This window comes from Aphelocoma coerulescens, chromosome 7, assembly GCF_041296385.1.
Source record: "Aphelocoma coerulescens isolate FSJ_1873_10779 chromosome 7, UR_Acoe_1.0, whole genome shotgun sequence".
Lineage (NCBI taxonomy): Eukaryota > Metazoa > Chordata > Aves > Passeriformes > Corvidae > Aphelocoma > Aphelocoma coerulescens.
Genome location: NC_091021.1, coordinates 29,058,125 through 29,076,783, shown reverse-complemented (window position 1 = coordinate 29,076,783; position 18,659 = coordinate 29,058,125). Strand labels below are relative to the sequence as shown.

Below are 18,659 nucleotides of genomic sequence, written 5' to 3'. Positions count from 1 at the left end.
AGCTCACATGCAGCACTGCAGCAAGAGGAGATTGGCTCTGAAGGAATCAGATCACCATGACAGAAAATTATGTGGACTTGGCGTGTTGCACAGAAAGAAGCCTGACATAGCCAGCAAATTTCCTACATAGCCAAATTTTCCTCTTAGCAGAATGTGCATGGATCAGTCAGGAAAATGATATATCTACTTTCATAATTTCTCCTTTTTCCTATTGTCTTTCAAGTGGTCCCTGAGGTACAAGGATGAGAACATTTAAATGTGTGAATAGTCAATATCAGGTAGCGTTTGTGTAACTCACTACCTTGACAGAGCTCTGCAGCAGCAGCATTTCCAGTCCATTTTCTCTAGCTGATCTCTGCTTCTTTACAAAACAAACCAGCTCGGGACAAACAGGAGTGTGTAAGTTATCCATCCCTGAACCTCTATAGCAACAGCCTCTTGCTGCATAAATCAATGAACTGTTTACCTGATAGAGTGGAGAAGATGAAGTCAGGGATTTTCATTTCTCAGTGTGGTTCCTATTTGAAACTTGTGTGAGCTCCCTGTTACTGCCAGGTTAGCAGCAATAAAATATTTTACTCAGAATCTTTGGCAAGGAGGGGTTTTATTTTGTGCTTTTCCTGTCTGACAGATGGTTTTTGGTTGAAGTAGGGGTAGAAATTCCCCACAGCAGTTGCAGGGAGACTTGGCCACATCCACTAGCATTAATTATAATAATTGTCCTTTGTAATTAGCTGCGTGCCAGAGATGGAGGCACAACGTCGCGTCTCTGCTGACTCTGATTGTTGGGTCCTTTTGTGGATTGCTCTCCCACAACTGGGAAACAGATTGTTTGGGCTGGAATTAGAGAGTTGTAGGTAGGCAGCAGCTGCTCTTGAATTTTTTTCTAATATGCTAGTTAGATGTGTGAGATCAAATTGATTTTGTTCATTTAGCAGCCTATTCAATGCAGGAGGAAGAACAACATGAGCCCGTGTAACTGGTGACACTCTGTTCTGATAGAGGCTCTGCCTTAGATGACACTCAGCTGTATTTGCAACTCTGTAAATGATCAGTTCCTGTTCCCCTGCAAAGGTAGAAAATGGCTCTGCAGGTACCTGCTCCTGGCAGAGAAACCCTTACCCATTGCATGTCATACCAGTCAGCACAGGTGGCATTTGGGTTGACCTGAATTTGGTGTAAGCATGTATTCAGTGAATGTAGCACTGCTAAAATTACTCAGGGATTTTCTACCTTCTGATTTAAACCTGGAGCTGACCTCACTGTCAAGACCCTCACATTTAACATACCAGCCTGCGTATGAAAAGAAGGGCTTTCACCCCAGCCTGATGGTGAAGAACCCAGGCTTATACATTTCTTTAGCAGGGTCCCCTGCTTTCTGGGTTAGAATACAGATAGTCTATATCTTCAAAATTTTTCCTAAAAGGATTTCCCATCAGTGGGAACAAGGGACTTACTTGGTATCTCTTAAACAGGAGTGATAATCTTCACTAGAACTGTGAATGTTGGAGGTGGGCTACTGCAATAACCCATGTAAGTCATGCAGAAAGCCAGGTTGGGATGATAGGGCTTTTGCTACTAAATTTACCTCTGAAACTTAGTCCTTTACACCATGTGTAGCCATTCATATCAAGCTACAAAGGGCTGAAGTCTGCTGGCTTTCCAGTGTTGGCAGAACTGTAACATTCCCCACAGTGTACATCACAATTGATCACATCTGCAGCAATGCTCTGACTCCCCATAGCCTGTTCCACCCTAAAATCTCAATGCATTTCACAAATCTAAGTAATTAAGATATTTTGGTAAGGTGAGCAGGCAATCTAAGCACCACATCATCAAAAAGCAAGTTAGTGTTTACAGAGGTTAAAAGAACTGCCCAGACTGTGCTAGATTCAAATCTGGATTTTTTGCTGGGCAGTCCTGCCCCTAAACATCAGACCTGGACCAGGTGATGTGCTGATATGTGTAAAGCACTTCTGCTCTTGTCAGTGCTCTTGGACTGAGTTACAGCTGTGCAATTTGGCTCCTACCATGTTGTGTACAAACTGGTGTTTCGTGTTCAGGGTACGGCATCAACGCGATATTGAAATGAAGCCCGATTTGTGTCACGCAGCCCTGACAGTGTAGAAACTGCAGTGATGCTCTGGTGAGTGAACAGGTAACCAACCATGCCGAGCCACAAGATGGATGTTGTCCAGAGACACTCCTATGCAGTATGTTATGAAGCCTCAATGATAAAATGATTAACGTCTAAAAGCAAAACAAAGATATTCCTCTTTATCTGGAGAAGAAATGCAGGGTGGCTTCCAACCCTGCACTGTGGGAAGAAATTTATGCTCTTTTTCTTTTTGGCCCCATGCCAAGCCAAGGCTCACACCAGGGATGAATCTAACTTTGCTTTGTTCAGTTTGGATATGTAGGAGCATAACAATATAGCTTATTTTGGTGCCTAAATCAAAACTTTCAGAGATAGTTAGAAAATCTGTATTTTCCTCCTGCATCAATTTCATCAGATGACTTCATCTTATGATATTGTATTGCATTATTAAAGCTAAACTTCAAGGGAGCAGGTGGCCCACTGATGCTATTTCACCTCCCAAGCTGGTTGGCAAATCTGTCATCTTAACATCAAGTGAGAATAAATATTGGGGGTTGCAGTCAAGGGCTTTTTTCAAAAGCAGAGAGTTACAAGTGGTAATGGCTATTAGTGTTAAATATTTGTTTTTTGCAAAGGAATTGACTATGATTTGTACTAATTAGTGTAGAGTGGAAAAGGAGACAGCATTTTCTCTGAAGCCATTCAATTCTCAAACCGTTTTTGGGAGAGTTGGGACTATCTCTTCTCTAAAATCTAAGTGGTGTGTCCACGTTGAGGCTTCGAGGGTTATTTTTGCAGGCTTGACTCGAGGAGAAGGCATGGATCAGAGCAGGAAATCCTTACTTGTTGCCTGTCTGCATTCTGCATAGCTTAAATCATCTCCAAGTTGAAAGGAGAAATTTAAGTAGAAAGAAAACCTATATTCAGTGATCTCAGTATTCAAGGAAAAAAAAAAAAACAAAAAACCACAAACAACACAAGGAAAAGAATCTGCGTCTCAGTCTCATTGTTGCATTAAAGGACATGTACTGAATTTGCAGAATGCTGCAGCAAGTTGTGAATAATAAATGAAAGGGAAAAATTGCTTCCCTGTGCACAGAGGGAATGCAAACAGCTGTGCTGTTTGCTGTGTGCTGCTTGCACTGGCATCGCTCAGGACCCATGAAGAAGAGTGTAGCAATTCCAGAGTTCCCAAGTTTTCCCTCCTGCTCTGGCTCAGTCCTTAAGAAAGTTTAAAATTCCTTTTATTGCTTATAATCAATTTTTGTTGGTTACCTCTTCTCCTCTGTTGGCAAGTGGCCAGTTAAAGGGAGGGAAAAGGAATGAGAAAGAAAGAGGCCAAATAAGGAAACACAAGTCTAAATACTTTATGGCAAAGAGCTTTTTCTGTTTGAACTCAACCTTCTCTTTTTCTCTGTGTTGTTGTTTATTTACTGTAGATGAGAAATCAGGATTAGTGGGCTTGGCAAAAGTCACTACCTTGAGTAGTTAATCTAGAGAACAAGTCCTATCAGGAATGGCTGAGAAAATTCAGGTTCTTTAGCCTGGATAGAAGGAGGCTTGGGGGGACCTTATTGCTCTCTATATACTACCTGAAAGGAGGTTAGTAAGGTTAGCTGCATGTGATAGGACAAGAAGCAACAGCCTGAGGATGTGCCAGGGGAGGTTTAGATTGGATATTGAGAAAAATTTCTTCACTGGAAGGGCTGCCAAGCACTGGAACAGGCTGCCCAGGAAAGTGGTTGAGACATCATCCCTAGAGGTGTTTAAAAGACCTGGAGATGTGGCACGTGGGGACATGGTTTAGTGGTGGCCTTGGCAGTGCTGGGTTAATGGTTGCACTTGATGATCTTGGAGGTCTTTTCCAACCTAAATGATTCTATGATTCTGTAATTTGTTATGACAACTCAGAATCTGCTCAAAGTAAGGGTGGTGCATCAATGCATTGCAGGTCAGACCTCAATTACATTTTTTTGTCTTGATAGTTTCCTGTTCATAAAATGAGAGCTAGGCTGAGTTATGTGGCATCTTTATGGTGGCGTTGAGTAAGGTTTAGGACCAACAGGACACCAGTCTTTTTCAGAAGGTTATCTGAACTCAGGTCTTTGGAAGAGAAGGGGAAAGAACACAAACCCATTACTTACTTAGCTTTCATTTGAATAAAATAAGCTTTTATTTTTTTTAAAAACAAGCTTTAAATCCTACACTCAAAATTTAAGCAGACGAGTGAATAGCAAAACACAGCTCAGAAAGCTGTCCCTCACTGCCAGGAAAGCCTTTTGTCTGATGTGGCAAAGAAAACACAGACAATTAGTCATTTTTATGCTTTCAAAGCATTGGTTTGATGGTGCCAAACTTTTTCTGACAGATCTCATCTACTTCAGTTATCTGCCACTCCAGTTTATGAGGTTTCTAGGGCAACTGTCATCTTCATAGTGAACTACCGAGGATTCATAGAAGGCTGCTTTTCCTTTAGCACTCCTAGATTTCAGTAGTTTGCTTTTTAAAATCACAGCAAAGTATTATCTTTTATGAGCACAGGCAAATGATTTCTTGTTTTTGATTTTTGCAAGCCTGGTGGTTAGGAAGGTATCATCTTTCTCCTTTGTCAAGTGTCTTCATAGGCAAGGGGTCTTGGCCATGATTGTTGTTGTAGCTCTCTCAAACTTTGTTGGGAGTAACGTTGGCTTCATTGCTCTGGAGAAAATGTAATTGAGCCTGGGAGCTGGGCTCATCTGAGGAAAAATAGAGGCGAAGAAAAAGGCAGTGGAAATAAAGAGCTGTGAACTGGGGCTGCAGAGAGGAGGAGTTTCTGCAGACTGTTCATGAAATTGCTTCTATCAAAGACTCAGTGCATCTGAGTAAGATGATGTGGGACTATTTGTACTGGTAGCACCCAGTCCTAGAAGGACAGGAGCTAGTTTCCTGGCTGAAGGAGATGGAACCTTTGCTCTGTAAGTCCACGGACTGGAGGCAGTTCAGTGGGATTCTGTGGTTCTGGAATGCTTGTTCAAATATGTTTATTCTGTGAAATGGGAAAACCATTAACCATGCTACTTGGAAGAAATAAATAATCTGATTAATCTGAAATTCTGTTTTTCTGGGGGAGAATGAGTATACATGTTATGATAATTAACTATGTTTGGCTCCAAAGTCAAGTCTCTGTTCTTAAAACACTTTCTTGTGAAATGAGATCATTTTATCATTCCGGGTAAGATGGATGAATAGTGATAAGGAGATGTAAGGAACCTGCACCACAGCTGAGTGCAGTCCAGACACAAGGCATGGAGTTCCACTGATTTATTCACTGAGACGTTCCCCTGTGTGTTAATTTTGTGTTCCAGTGGTGCCTGAGAGCTCTTTGACAGCACTTTTAGACTGGATATTGTGTATTTGAAAAGCATCTAGCATGTTGGTGGCAGCTATTGAGGAAGGAGTATTCTTCACTGCCCATTGGTATCATTCTTCCTGCACTGTGTAGAGGCAGCAGCCGAACAGCATTGATCATTCAGACCTCAGTTTCCAGGCCAAAATGTAACAAAGGGACTTGCTGGCTCAAGAGCTCACTAAGGATAAATGGGTACCATGCTTTTCACCAGACCTTCTCTATGAGGGGGTAGAGGGGCAAGGAAATGCAGTTTGCTATTGAAAATAATTGATAAAGATGCTTACTCTTCCAGCTGGAGCCTGTTTGCTAACACCATCCACCCCAGCCACTAATGCTTCCCACTTCCCTGATGAGTGGCCATTTTCTACTGCTGGCTTGTTGTAAGAATATCATGAATAGGTTTTTTTATTTATTAGCTGTGTTAATGTGGCACACAGGAGCTGCATTACGTTGGGCACAGTACAAACACATTTATTTAGACTTGTGTGAAAATTACTAATGAGAGAAGATGGCTGGCCAAAGCTCTAGGCGTTCTGACACCTCTGAATAAAACAATGACATCCCAACAGTGTTTAAAGTGATGATTCCAGCAGAAACTCAGCCAGCTGTTTCCAGAAACTCCTACAGAATAACATTAGCCTTCTCTAAATACTCTAAAAAACAGAAGAGTTCACAAATGTTAGGAGATAGTCTTTACCCTGAAGTGTTTACAGGCCAGTGCCTCCATCCTTCAGAGAAGTGTCTACTTATTTGATGCATCCAGTGAGAAGATGTTGTTACTTGCCTTCTTTAAAGTTATGCATGGCTCTGGATGGTCAAGACAGAAAGCAAAAGGGAAAATTAAGGAAAACTCTTAATTGTTTGAAAAGAAAGAAAAAATGGAGACTTAGAGCTGAAAGGACTTGCCTGAGGCCACAGAGAGAATTGGTGGCAGAGCCCAGAATAGAAGCCAGATGTTCCAAGTCTGTAGCAATAGGACTTAGCAAGAATTAAACAGAGCGATGTTTTCCTTCAAAGTCTGTTTTCATCTCCCTTTTGAATTTTTATTTTATTTTATTTTATTTTATTTTATTTTATTTTATTTTATTTTATTTTATTTTATTTTATTTTATTTTATATATCTAATGAGTGGTGAGAGGAGTTTCTAATAAAAATAATACCCTGAGGAATCTGAGCTTTGGGACATTTGCTAAGGTTCTGATTTACCATGAGCAAGAAGAGCTGCTCTGATGCTAATTCCTAGGTAGGAACCTCAAAGATTGCAAAAGTCTATAAATATTTGCTTTATTTGCAGTGAGGAGTACAGGAAGTTCTGAGTTAGCCTAATTTAGGCTTCAATATAGGCTATTTATGTACTACCTCCTGGGACCACCTCTGATTACTGAAAGAATGACCTTATTGGAAACCAACAAGTAGGTCTGCAGTTAATTACAAAGGGTTCAGAGCTAGCTGCAGAACCCTAACAATGGCATTTTTGTGATGATGTTATGTGTTTTTGTTTAACCGTTCAAATCAGGAGAGCTAAACCAGATGGCACACACTTTCCTGCTCTCTGAGAACACCTAGAGAAAGACACTGATAATAACTGAGGGAGGCCAAGCCTAACAGGTCAGGAGAAATGGCAAAGCTCAGGCTGTCTGGGCTCACTAATTACCATCTGAAAGCAATAATGAACTGGTCAGTGGGGTCAGGAACAGGTGATGCTATGTGGAGAGGGAGAAAGGGGGGTTTGTTTGTCTTCTGCATTTGGAAGAAGTGGTTTAGACACTGTTGCCTCTTTGTTAATTTTACAATAACAGGAGTGACTTAATGTAATCTAAATGTGGCTTTTGGAGAAGATCTGCTTTAGGACTTTTCCAAAATAATTTCCTGAAGGAAAAAAAAAAAAATCTCAGTATAGTTCAGGATAATATCTGAAGAGAGAAATGTAAAAGACTGACTTATGGGGCAGCAGGTTTATACATGGAATGATGCTCCTCTGGGGCATCATAGAAAATGATTATACCAGATTTTGTTCATCAAGGCAAAGTAAGCTAAATCAGATACAAGGCAAAGCCCTTAGGAGGAGGAGGAACGTATTCAATTTAGTCAGGCAACTGTGATAGTAATTAAAGCCCAGATGGAAACCTTTGAATGTGTCTGGCGTCTGTATATCCGCTGTGTTTTTTCTGTTAACTTGACATTATAAAAGGAGCACCCAAAGAATAAAGAGATGGTGTTTGAAATTTCATCAGTCAAGCACTGTCCCAAATTTGATTTATTGTAAACAGTCTGCAAAAATTGCTTTGGGTATATATGATACAGGCAGGGAGTTTTCTCAAGTGGTAATTCACGAAGAGAGAAATTATTCTAGATTTGTCTTTGCTGAAATGCAGTCAGGATTAATTACACCATTTGCCAGCTCTACTGTGAACCTCTTGTACTTCGGACATATGGATAGAATTTTATTCTGCTGTTATATATTCTCTCTGAAGCAGAGTGCTATGCTGGTTACTTTATAAGCAGATACACTGCAAGATTTTGGTTAAAAAGCCTATACAGTTAAAAAAAATGTAAAAATCAGGAATTAAGAAGTGAATTATTGTCCTACTTTTTTTCCTATAATACACAAGCCAAGAGCAAAGGATGGCACTGTATGGAAACACTGTTAAAGGGTTAGCAAAACGTGAGGAGTGATTTGCTATTCCTGCTGAATCGAGGGCTGGGGGCGGCTGTAACTCTGCTGGGCTGTCACACGCACTGGGAGCCTCGAGTGTCTCCTGCCTTGTGTTTGAGTCATTACTTTATCTAGAGCAGTCCCAAATCCTCCAGCATATGCACTGCTTGGTGCCTAGTACAGGCATGTATGTGATGCTGAGATTTACTCCTGGCCCTTAAGTAACTGGAGAGCTGTAGCCCCTGCCCAAGTCTGCCTCGTTTGACAGGTCAGGCTCAGCATCATGGGCTGGCCTCAAGAGCATGGAGGAAGAGCTTGGTGTTTGGAGCAAGGTAAATGTACAAAAAAATAAGGAGGGGAGAGGGGAGATACTCCTCTAGGAAAAGGTCTTTTACTGAAAGAGTGATAAAGTACTAGAATTATCTGCCAAGGGAGGTGGTAGAGTCACCATCCCTGGGTGTGTTTAAAAAAAGGTTGGATGTGGCACTCAGTGCCATGGTTTACTTGAGGCAGTGTTAGGGCATCAGCTGGACTTTGTAATCTTGGAGGTCTCTTCCAACCTGATGATTCTGTGATTCTTTGGGTGTGTAAATTGCTTTTCTCCGTATCATCTGTAAACACATATTTAGGGACTTTTGAAGCAATCTGTTACTCCCTAGACAGTTCATTGGCATGTTGTGATGTTACAGTTCCAGGCAGAGCTGTAGTTAAGCATGTGTAATTAGTGACAATATTAGTGGTCTTTAACAATACTAACCCCAGGAAATGGTGTTTTCCCTTAGATTTCATTACCTTTGTGCTGATAGTGGCTTACATCCTTTGTACTAAATCCGTGTTGCCAAAATACTTCTGCTGGTTTTCACTTAAAAAAGTATCTACATTGAGCATATTCTCCCACATATACTGTCAGTCTTCATTATCTTTTTTTTTCTTTGCACTGAAGTACATGGGGCCTCTTTTGCAGTCTATATTCTGAAATAACAACAAAAAACCCCATTTCTTGAAAATACAAGGCTTTCTTTTACTGGAGAATTTTTGAAGACCTCTGCTCTTAATCCACCTTCTCCGTGGCTTCTGAGCTGCCTGCAAGTGGTTTGCTGCTCATTGATGAGAAACCAAAACCCTGAGTCCCACGACTCATGAATTTGAGACAGGTTAAATTTTCAGATCGAATTTTATTTTAATCTTTATTTTACCTCCACATTTAATATTACAGGGCATCACAAGTGACTGTCTATGGAAGGTGGCTCTTTACATAGGTCAGGACAGCACCTATAACCTTGGAAGTGGAGTCACAGTGTTCATGGGCTCTGTGATCAAACCTTCGGAAAGGGATGAGAGACTTGCAAGTTGATAAAAGACTTGAGTGTCATGTAAAAGAGGAGCCTATTCCTGATCACCTTTTCAATCAGCTCTTCACTTTTCATCCTCTGACTTTGTTTAAAGACAAACTAGTTTTAATTAAACCCAAAACAACCAACAATAAACAAGGACCTTTTATTTATCTCCTACAACCAACATCTTGTAGAGTTGGTAAGACCACAGGTTATATTTATGGGTCTTATACCTCCAGAGGAGGTCTGTGATGCTTTTGTCTGCAGTGTCATTGCCACCATGGGACTGAGGTCTGAATCTTACATCAGTGTACATAAGAGGAGGCTTGAGAGATTTATAATGGGAAAATGCTGACAGCTCCATAATTTACTGCAAGGCTAACGGCAGCACTGTAACTCCTGACAGCTCTAAACCCTTGTTCTCTGGGATGGTTTGTTTCTAATATACTCCCTTTGCTGGGTCTTTCCCCACCCTTTCTCTGGATGAATGGACCCAGGCTTGTGAATATCTATATTGCTGCATTTTCCTTTGGTATTTTAACAGCCTTTCACTTTTAGGACTTCCCATTGTTGAAATTTGTAAGAGATTTCAGGAACTTCACAGCAGAAAGGCTTTTTCATATAATTTGCCTTTTTTCTTGTTGTTCTTTGTTCAGTCTGGAGTATCTTACGTATTCATTGTCACACCGGATACTCCAGCAGCAGCTTTACATTTTCAATCCCTGGTACTTTGCTGTGTCCAAAAAATGGGTAGACACCGAACAATACCTACTTTTTAACTTATTTGAGGAAAATGCTGTGCATCTGCATAATGGTTTCACACAGAAAGTGCTTTATCTTCATGAGTTAGTGAGTCAGTTTAGGGGTATTCTATTGGCAAAAGCTTTCAGAGAAATTATGCATGGTAAATTAATGAAGGCCGTCTGAGGTATTATTGTGTGTGAATGCACATGCCATTAGAATCAATGGCTGGCTGAAAAAAGTTAACGGTCATTAAGGGGCTGTTAAAAAGGCCAGTGGACACAGATTTACTCTCTTGCAGGGCTCTGGTTGGGTTAGGTGAAGACAGAGATTGCTGTTTGCCTCCAGGCCACAGGACAGCCCAGGCTTTGTGCTTTCTTGTCCCCATTTCTCTTGGCTCCTGTCAGTGGCAGATTTACAAGAGCCTGCAAGAGTCTGTCTTCTGAGGAGATAGAGAACATCTTCCAAGCAGGTAAAGACCTTTGCATCACTTTTCCTTAGTTTACAAGGGGTTGGTAATAGAAAGTCCAAGTGGGTGAGCTTGAAATGGCTTAAAACAGTGTCCCAGTGGTGGTGTGAAATGGAACTCTTTAATGGAGAGGCTGCCAAAGAGAAGGTACTGTTGGTTTTGGATGATGCCACCCTATCTCATGGTGGGTCTTTAAAATATTACTCACTTCAATTGTGGGGTATTGGCTCCAATCAGACAGGAAAAAAGAGCACTGCAGCATATCTGACCATTATCCAATGGTGTGGGAAATGGAGTGCTAAATGCCAGCTGGAGATGAGGTGACTGTGTGCCATTCCTGGTAGTTCAGCCAGGCATTTATCATACTCAGAGTGTAAGTAACACAAGCTGTTTTTCCTGGGCACCTGTATTCCCCTGAGCTGTGTCCTTTCCCTTGAGCAATGTAGACTTTTTTATTCCACATTGTATTTTGCATGCAGTGATTTTGACTGAAGTAAAATGCGAGGAGAAAATTAATGATTTGATATCTTCTTCCTGCTGCCAAAAGAAATGTAAAATAGTCTTTGATATGGTGGCTTTAAAAAAGTGAGCTGGACCAGTTACTGATACTTACTGACTTAAGCAAGTGATAAAGCAACTGTGTTGAAGTTTAATTAGTCTTGATCAAGATAAGTTTTTAAGATTTAGAACTAGTGGCCTTTTGAAGAAGTAAGGCTTCTAGTTGTCATTTATGCCACAACATGTCCTTTTATCACACTTTCTGTGTCTCCAGCAGGAACAATTTTTATTTTAGAGGAAAAGAGAAGTGGTTCATTTGATGGGGATTAGCACAGACAAGCTTACTAATATTTGAAGGCAATTTCTTTGCTTTACCTTTTTCCCAATTTCATATCCCACAGAGATTACCTCAGACTGCCGTTGTTAGTCACTGTTATTTATATAAAGATATGTAATGCATTTGTGCTTGAGGGGTCGTCTGTAACAAGGTATGCAATTTCAGACTGTAGAGACTGGCAGGAATTACTGTGAAGAATTGCTTTCCAGTGACAGCTTTATCCTGCCTGTAATATGTCATTGCGTGTGACTTTCAATTAATCACGCAATAACAAAGCATTGCATCTGGTGACAATGGTGTGTCCATTAATATCGAGAGGTAAGACTCAGCTTTATGAACACAAATGCTGTCCCCTGCCCACTTGTGCACTTTAATCAGCAAGTCTCAGCCCAGAAGGAACATTTCTCTCTTCTCCTCTCCCCCATCATCCTCTATTGCGATCTATTAAGCTGCAATCCATAACGTCTCGTGTCTCTGTAATGGTCTGGTGGTGTGTGGTGTTAAATGATTGCATGAATTTGACTTTGTCTCGCTCTGCCTTGACCTTGGTGTCTTCACTGGCTTCCCCTCCCTCATTTTCAAATTGGGAGTGGGGAGTTGGAAGAGAAAATGGAAGAGTGACAGAATGGAGATATTACACAGGAGGTTTGATGTTGTTCTTTGAGGAGATGGGGGAGACGAGACGTAAGAGAAGAGCCATTACTGGGAGATGAAAATGCAATGATTTGCAAATTTACAGGAGAAAAGGTATCATGCTGTTGAGCATAACTGGCTCCACAGACTGAAGCCTGCCACGTGCAGGACCTCATTGGTAAGCAGAGTAGAAACCTTGCAGTAATTCTTCCTCTTGCTTGTTCTGCCATTTATAATATAATTGCTAGGTAATATATCAATTTAAGTAAAGTTCCCAAATCTCATTGTGTTTTACAGCTGTATCTATATCCTGAATGGAAGCATAAAGAGGCACCTGGGTGTTCTGTGCTTGGGCTACAAAGACAGACACCCTGGTCCCAGCTACCAACTATGAATCCCTGTTACATATCCATCCAAGTTTAGGCATAGATTCTCACTCCCCTGATAGCCTTCGTCTTTTTTCAGTTGATTTATTTTGAGTTGGTATTGAAGTTTCACACCCTGTGCAACATAAATGGGAAGTCTGGTAGTAATTAATGTCAATGTTTTTCTTTTTTTGCTAAGAAACCTAATTTTTAAAAAGTGCTTGGCAGGACAGGCTCAGAAGAATCTCCTGGGCATCCTCAGTGCTGGTTTACACCAGAACATTGTCATGTCACACACAGTAGAGGAAATTAATTGTTGTATCTCTTCCCATGGATTAATACTGTTTGTGAATTTGTGACACATTTGAGTGGTTGCCTTCAAAAGTGCACACTGAAAGAGGCATTTGGATTTTGACAATGGTGTGTTGGGTGCATTGCAGTACTTTCACTTTTTGTAAATGTGAGGAATGAGACAACTCTTTGTAGAAATTAAAACAATTTATTAAAACAGAAAAAAAGTTGAAAAATTGCAAAAAAACTAACAAAATATAAAAATTTGGGATCCAGATGGCTCGAGAGATATGCCCCAGGAGCGCAGGGATTCAGGAACTTTAGGCTTAAGACAGCTCTGAACCTCAGGTAGAGAAAAAAAATAAACTTGCAGTTTAGGCTGGTCAAAAAGAAATCTATTTCTAAAAAGCCCCTAGAAAGGGGTAGGCTTCTCCAGCACTGCCTTAGCAAGCTGGAGAGGATGGGAGAATGAGAATGACCACGTGTCTTTTCTTCCTTTTATAGCTTTTGCTCCGCCCACAGTCCGCCCACAGCCCACCCACAGTCCACCCCCCTGGTTCAAGGCGGTTGGTGTTTTCCCCTTGACAGACCACCTCTGTCCACCAATGGCTCCTCCTGGTCAGAGGGGTGATATTAGTTGAGATAAGGGTCATGTGCTTATGGGGGGCTGGGCTGTTTGTTGCAACTGGGGTTTTTTAAAATCTGCCTTGAAACCAAGATACAAGTAAAACATAAAAAAAAAATACATCCAACACATCTTAAAACACTTGTAAAGGTATACAGTAAACACAGGAAGATCATAAAAACTTGATTAGTGTACCTGGACTGATGGATTGCTTTAACATTCAATTTAAAAATATTAAGCTCAAATTAATTAAGGCACTTAATATGCAAAGACCAAGCACAAATAGGGATTTCATGTATGACAGTAAATAAAAAGCAAAAGCCTTTGGGATTTTTAGCAATAAAAAGGTTTGTAGCTCCTTGGGGAATTCTTCATGCTCTGGCTTGCTGAATCTCCCTGATTCTTGCTGAATTGTCTCTGAATTATCAGCCAGACAATAAAAAAATAGTTAATCAGGGGTTATGTCAAACATGGTTATTCTGGAGCAAAAGCAGTATTATACCAGCACCATACAAAGTTCTTATTCCCTCTGGGCAATGTGACTTCTGCCAGTTAGCAAGAGTATTGGTTTTGGTTCTTTAATTAAGTCTAACCCCATCTCACCTGCTGTATGAGCAGTGGATCTGACAAGATGCTGAACTTGCTAAACTATTAAAATAAAAGCACCTGCCCTTACATGAACTTGAGGGCACTCAGTACTGCAGAAGGTGTTCTCCTTGGTGATCCCTGGCAGATACAAACCAGCACAGCTTCATAAAGCCATTTGCTGCCAGGTGTGGGGCCACATACTTGCATCAGGCTTTTCCATCAGGTGAAGGCTGTTAGTGCATGTGTTAAGATCCAAGCACACACAGGGGAGACCTCCAAGAAGGAGGGTTTGTAATCAATTTCTCATTCCCAAATTATTTTTCCAGGGTCCCCACAGTATGGTGTTTGAGTAACAGAATAATTTCTTAGCTATTAAGTGCCTGAAAATCAGCAGTAATTAACTTAGCACAAATTCTTCTCTTCCTCTCCCTCCTCTTTGCTCAAAAAAAACAAACAAACCCCCTTTCTCAGCAGAGGAAATGCAGATGGAAGCAGTCTCTTCTGCCTTAGTGCAGTCATGTACAGATTACATCTTTTTCCCCTTTCAGTTCTGTGAATAACATAATTGCTTTGTTATCCCTCAGGGGATTTGTAATATTAACATTGGTTAATGACATTAATTCAAGTTTTTACCATTAATAAAATGGCATTGCTTAAAATTAAGCATTACATTTCAATTAGTAGTCCATCAAAGACTTTAATAGTCTGGAGCATTAAAGTGATATTTTTTTTTAATTTCTTATTAATTTTTTATTGTATCATGCTAATTTCCAAAGAGTGATTGAAAGCCCAGCTGATCCAATGAATGACCCTATCTGCCATGTTTCTTGAAGGAACTTCTTTCTTTTATGACATTATTCAAAAAGGTCACATTTCCACAAAGCAGGAATCTGTTTCAGTCACCTCCTGAATTCATTATCATCCTTTTTACTTTTTAACATGAGGCACATGATATACAGGCACCCCAGGTGGACATGTTTAAATTAATCTAGTAATAATTGATTCAGAAGAGATTTGGAGGACAGAATTTGCATAAAAGCCATAATGAGAGCAAATCCTCCAAGACCAGACTGAGCAGCTAAGTCCCTGAATAACTTACATCTTCTAAACTAATTTGGTTATATATGCAGGATGAAGGTGTGGGGGCTGGAGCACCATGTGATTGGAATTCATTACAAATAATTCATCTTCTCTAGAAAGGCTGGCATCAGAGTGTATTAAAATTATATCAGCTCCCAAGTGCTTGCTCAGACCCTGCCTCCTGGAAGATGATGACAAGATTTCTGTCTGAGGGATTGTTTGGGTATTTTAAAGTATTTCTGAGGCAAAGAGCTGACAGCCCAGGGCTGGGGTGTCCTCTGGCAGGCTGGTGGGAAAATATTCAAATGTCCAGTTTTGGCTGGACATCTGTCTGTCAAAAACATAAGTGTAGAGGAGGATCCCAGCTTTCACTCTCAGATATTCTCCCCTTCTGTTCCAGAATGGAATTTCTTAGCTAAGTTGGAGATCACTGGATTTGCATTAAATCCTGGATCACCATGATGTCTTTGGGAATTTAGGGAGTCCCCTTACAGGATGGGGACTCTGTAGTGTTTAGTTAAAGTAAATCTTCTGGCAGAGAAAATTACAACCACAGTTCATTAAAAGAAAGCAGCCAAGGCCTTTTTGAAGGTCAGCAGTCGTGCTTGACTTTGCCTTTGCCTAAATACTCTTTTTGAGAAAAGCTCTGTGACCCAGCATAGTAATGCCTGTGTTCTGAGGCTGGCGAGCTTCAGTTAGCAGGTAACACAGTACCATGCTCCTGGTATCAGAGAAGTTGCACAGCATGTGTGGATGGAGGGGGAAATTCAGCTCTGTCTTTTCAGAAACTGTTGAACACCATATATTTTTGTGGGAAAATGGATGCCACTGTTGTTTTCAGGAGATGAGGAATCAGTCCCATTTTGTTTATGCACAGCAGTTGGTAATAATCTGTCACTTGTGAGCTGTGTATGTTCTGCACTGCTTCCCTTCAGTGCTGCCCTGCAGCCAGGAGGATCTGGGAAGAGTGGTCCTACTTTAGAGAATCCCAAGTACAGTGCAAGAGTCGGGGCAGACCAAAGCAGCCCCGCTGCTCCAATGAGGGGAACAGCTAACAGAGCTCAACAAGTACCTGCTGTTGCAAGAAGTATGAGAAAAGCTGAGCATGGGAGGAGAAAAAGAGTCTGGCTGACAGTTATTATTTTGTCTCTTCAGATTTGGGGCGTATATAGGCTGGCTGAATGCTTTCTGGCCAGAGGTTTCCATATGATAAATGATGCTGTGCTGTGCCAGGAAGACAATGCAGCAAAACATATTCTTGTTTTCAAGCAGGCTGAAACTTGGAGTTGTGCTACAGGGATGCTTTATGCCTCTTCTAGAGTTACAATTAAACCATGAGTATGTGTTATGTGGCACTGGGTAATCACAAATCTTTGACAAAACAAACAAGCTCTGGTTGTTCTCTCCCACATGGGCAAGCATTAAAAGAAAAATTCTTCTCATCCTGTTTTTCCAATGTAGCAGTGGAGGAAGGAGCTGCTGGGAGGGATGAGTTGGGTTTACAGTGTGCAACAACTGTCTTTGACCCTGGCATTGGGGCTGTCAGTGATGCAAGAGGGTTTGTTGGATAGAGTAGAAAGGAGCAGGTGGCAGAAGCTGGAGGTAGTGCCGGAGGTTTTAAATAGGAAAAACAAGCCTCTGGGAAAGTTCAGCCCATATGCTGAGGCTGACTCTCAGGCAGGAGGTTCGTTGGTGTAATGATTTCATGGCTTGGTGTTTGTCTTCTGGAGACTTGATTTGTGGGATTGCTTCAGGTCAGAGGAGAATTAAGTGGTTTGGTTTTTTAGAAATTTCATATTTCTGTTGTTTTCCCAGCTCTCTGGACACAGGAACACCACAGTGACTGCTACATAGTTTATCAGGATTGCATATCTGCATGGCACAATCTAGGGACTGCACTTGTCCCTGGATTGCTGTCACAGTGTTGAAGAGAGAAACGTGGCAAGTTACCAACCTGTATTAGGTGTAATGTAATTTAGAACTATTGTCACTAACTTCCTTACTAAACATCCCATGGGATGTCTGCAATTGACCCTCTAATTAGAGTTGAATTAAAAAAGTACTGTCAGTAAAACAATGTTTAATACTCTAGTAAGTCAAAAATTCAAGAACGCTTATGGTTTTTATATTAAACTGTGAGACAGAAGACAATGCCATACCAAAAGCATTTTGAAAAGTCAGAAGGAATTTATTCTTCTTTCTGTCTCTGTCTAAAACTGGCTGCAGGTACTAGTGACTGAGTCACAAATCTGTGTCCTGCCTCAGTTTCCAGAGTTGTGGCATCACAGCTGCAGTGAGGAGGTGTGTGAGCAGGAGCACCACATGTCTGGAAATCTTTGCAAATAGAGGATTGTCTCCAGGCTGTCAAGGACAAGAGTGTGTTGGAATGACATTGGCTGCGCAGTGTGGTCTTGGGGACTGTGGCTCTGCTAATTCGCGCATTTACAAACAACATTGTGCAGGGAAGCAGCTTGAAGAAAAGCTGCTGTATTGGTGTTTCTATGACAGCTACAGGCTTAAGGCATCAGTCTGTGGGTTGAGTACCAAACCTCAAGCCAGAAAGAACTCTTGCAGCCAGGTGACGATTTGCAGTAAGTGTGATGCTGAATCTGCTGTACTCGTGTTATGTAGCTGATCTGCAGGTAAGCAGCACGTCTGTCACCTTGGGTTTGCAGCCCCCCATGCAGAGGATTCCAAATCACATGTTCAGTGAGAAAGGTGACTGCACTGCAAGGGGTGGTGAGCCCTTGCACACTCCCCTGCTACAGGCAGGGCCTCTGGAATAGTTATTCCTGCTGTTGCTGCTGTTCCATGAGCCCTGGGGTGGCTCCTCTCTTGGGCTGTGTTACACTCTCCCTCTTTTTGATTGAGCATCCAGAGATTCTGACTGGGAGTCAGGAGCTCCAGTAAATGTTGTGTCTGAACTACAGTTGTGCTAAGTACCATAGCATCCATTACGTTCTGTTGTTGAGTTAGACTTTGCATTCATCTCTGTGTTTCACAGATGGAACACATAAAAATAATTCCAGTCAGGTCCGGGAATTACCAAAAAATTTGGTAATTCTTTGACAAAACTTTGACATCTCTCAGAAAGGCCATTCTGTGAACAGTAAATAGAAGATATTTCCATCCCCCTGTAAAGGCACTTTTGTAGAAAACAGTGGCAGCATACCACCAGGGAGATAAATGAGTGTGAGCCTTCATTGCCAAATACAATCTTTGAATAAACAGAAGACTTCAGACTCCAAGGCACCTTTTCACAAGTGCTAAATTCATACCCCAAACAAATGCTAACAAAGCCTCTCATGTCTTTATATTAAGTGTGGCCAGTAAAAAAAAAAAGATCTAGAGCTCTCTGGGGAGCCTCACGAAGCACTTGGGGACACACTCAATGTGTGGTCAGGTTAGCACTACTCAAAAGCAAGTCTGAGTGTCAGCAGAGCAGGTATTTATTTATGCCCACTGGATTTGGCAGGAACCCAGAGGCAGAGTATATTTTACACTGTTACACAGATTTTATTGTTGAATCAGCTTTATTTAATGGAAGCTTTCTATA

At 41.2% G+C, this 18,659-nt stretch overlaps 1 protein-coding gene across 2 annotated transcripts in view; it reads left to right on the top strand.

The window, feature by feature from the left end:
* Positions 1–18,659, top strand: part of SEMA5B (semaphorin 5B) — a 272,778-nt gene that overhangs the window by 111,482 nt on the left and 142,637 nt on the right. The window lies entirely within an intron of this gene.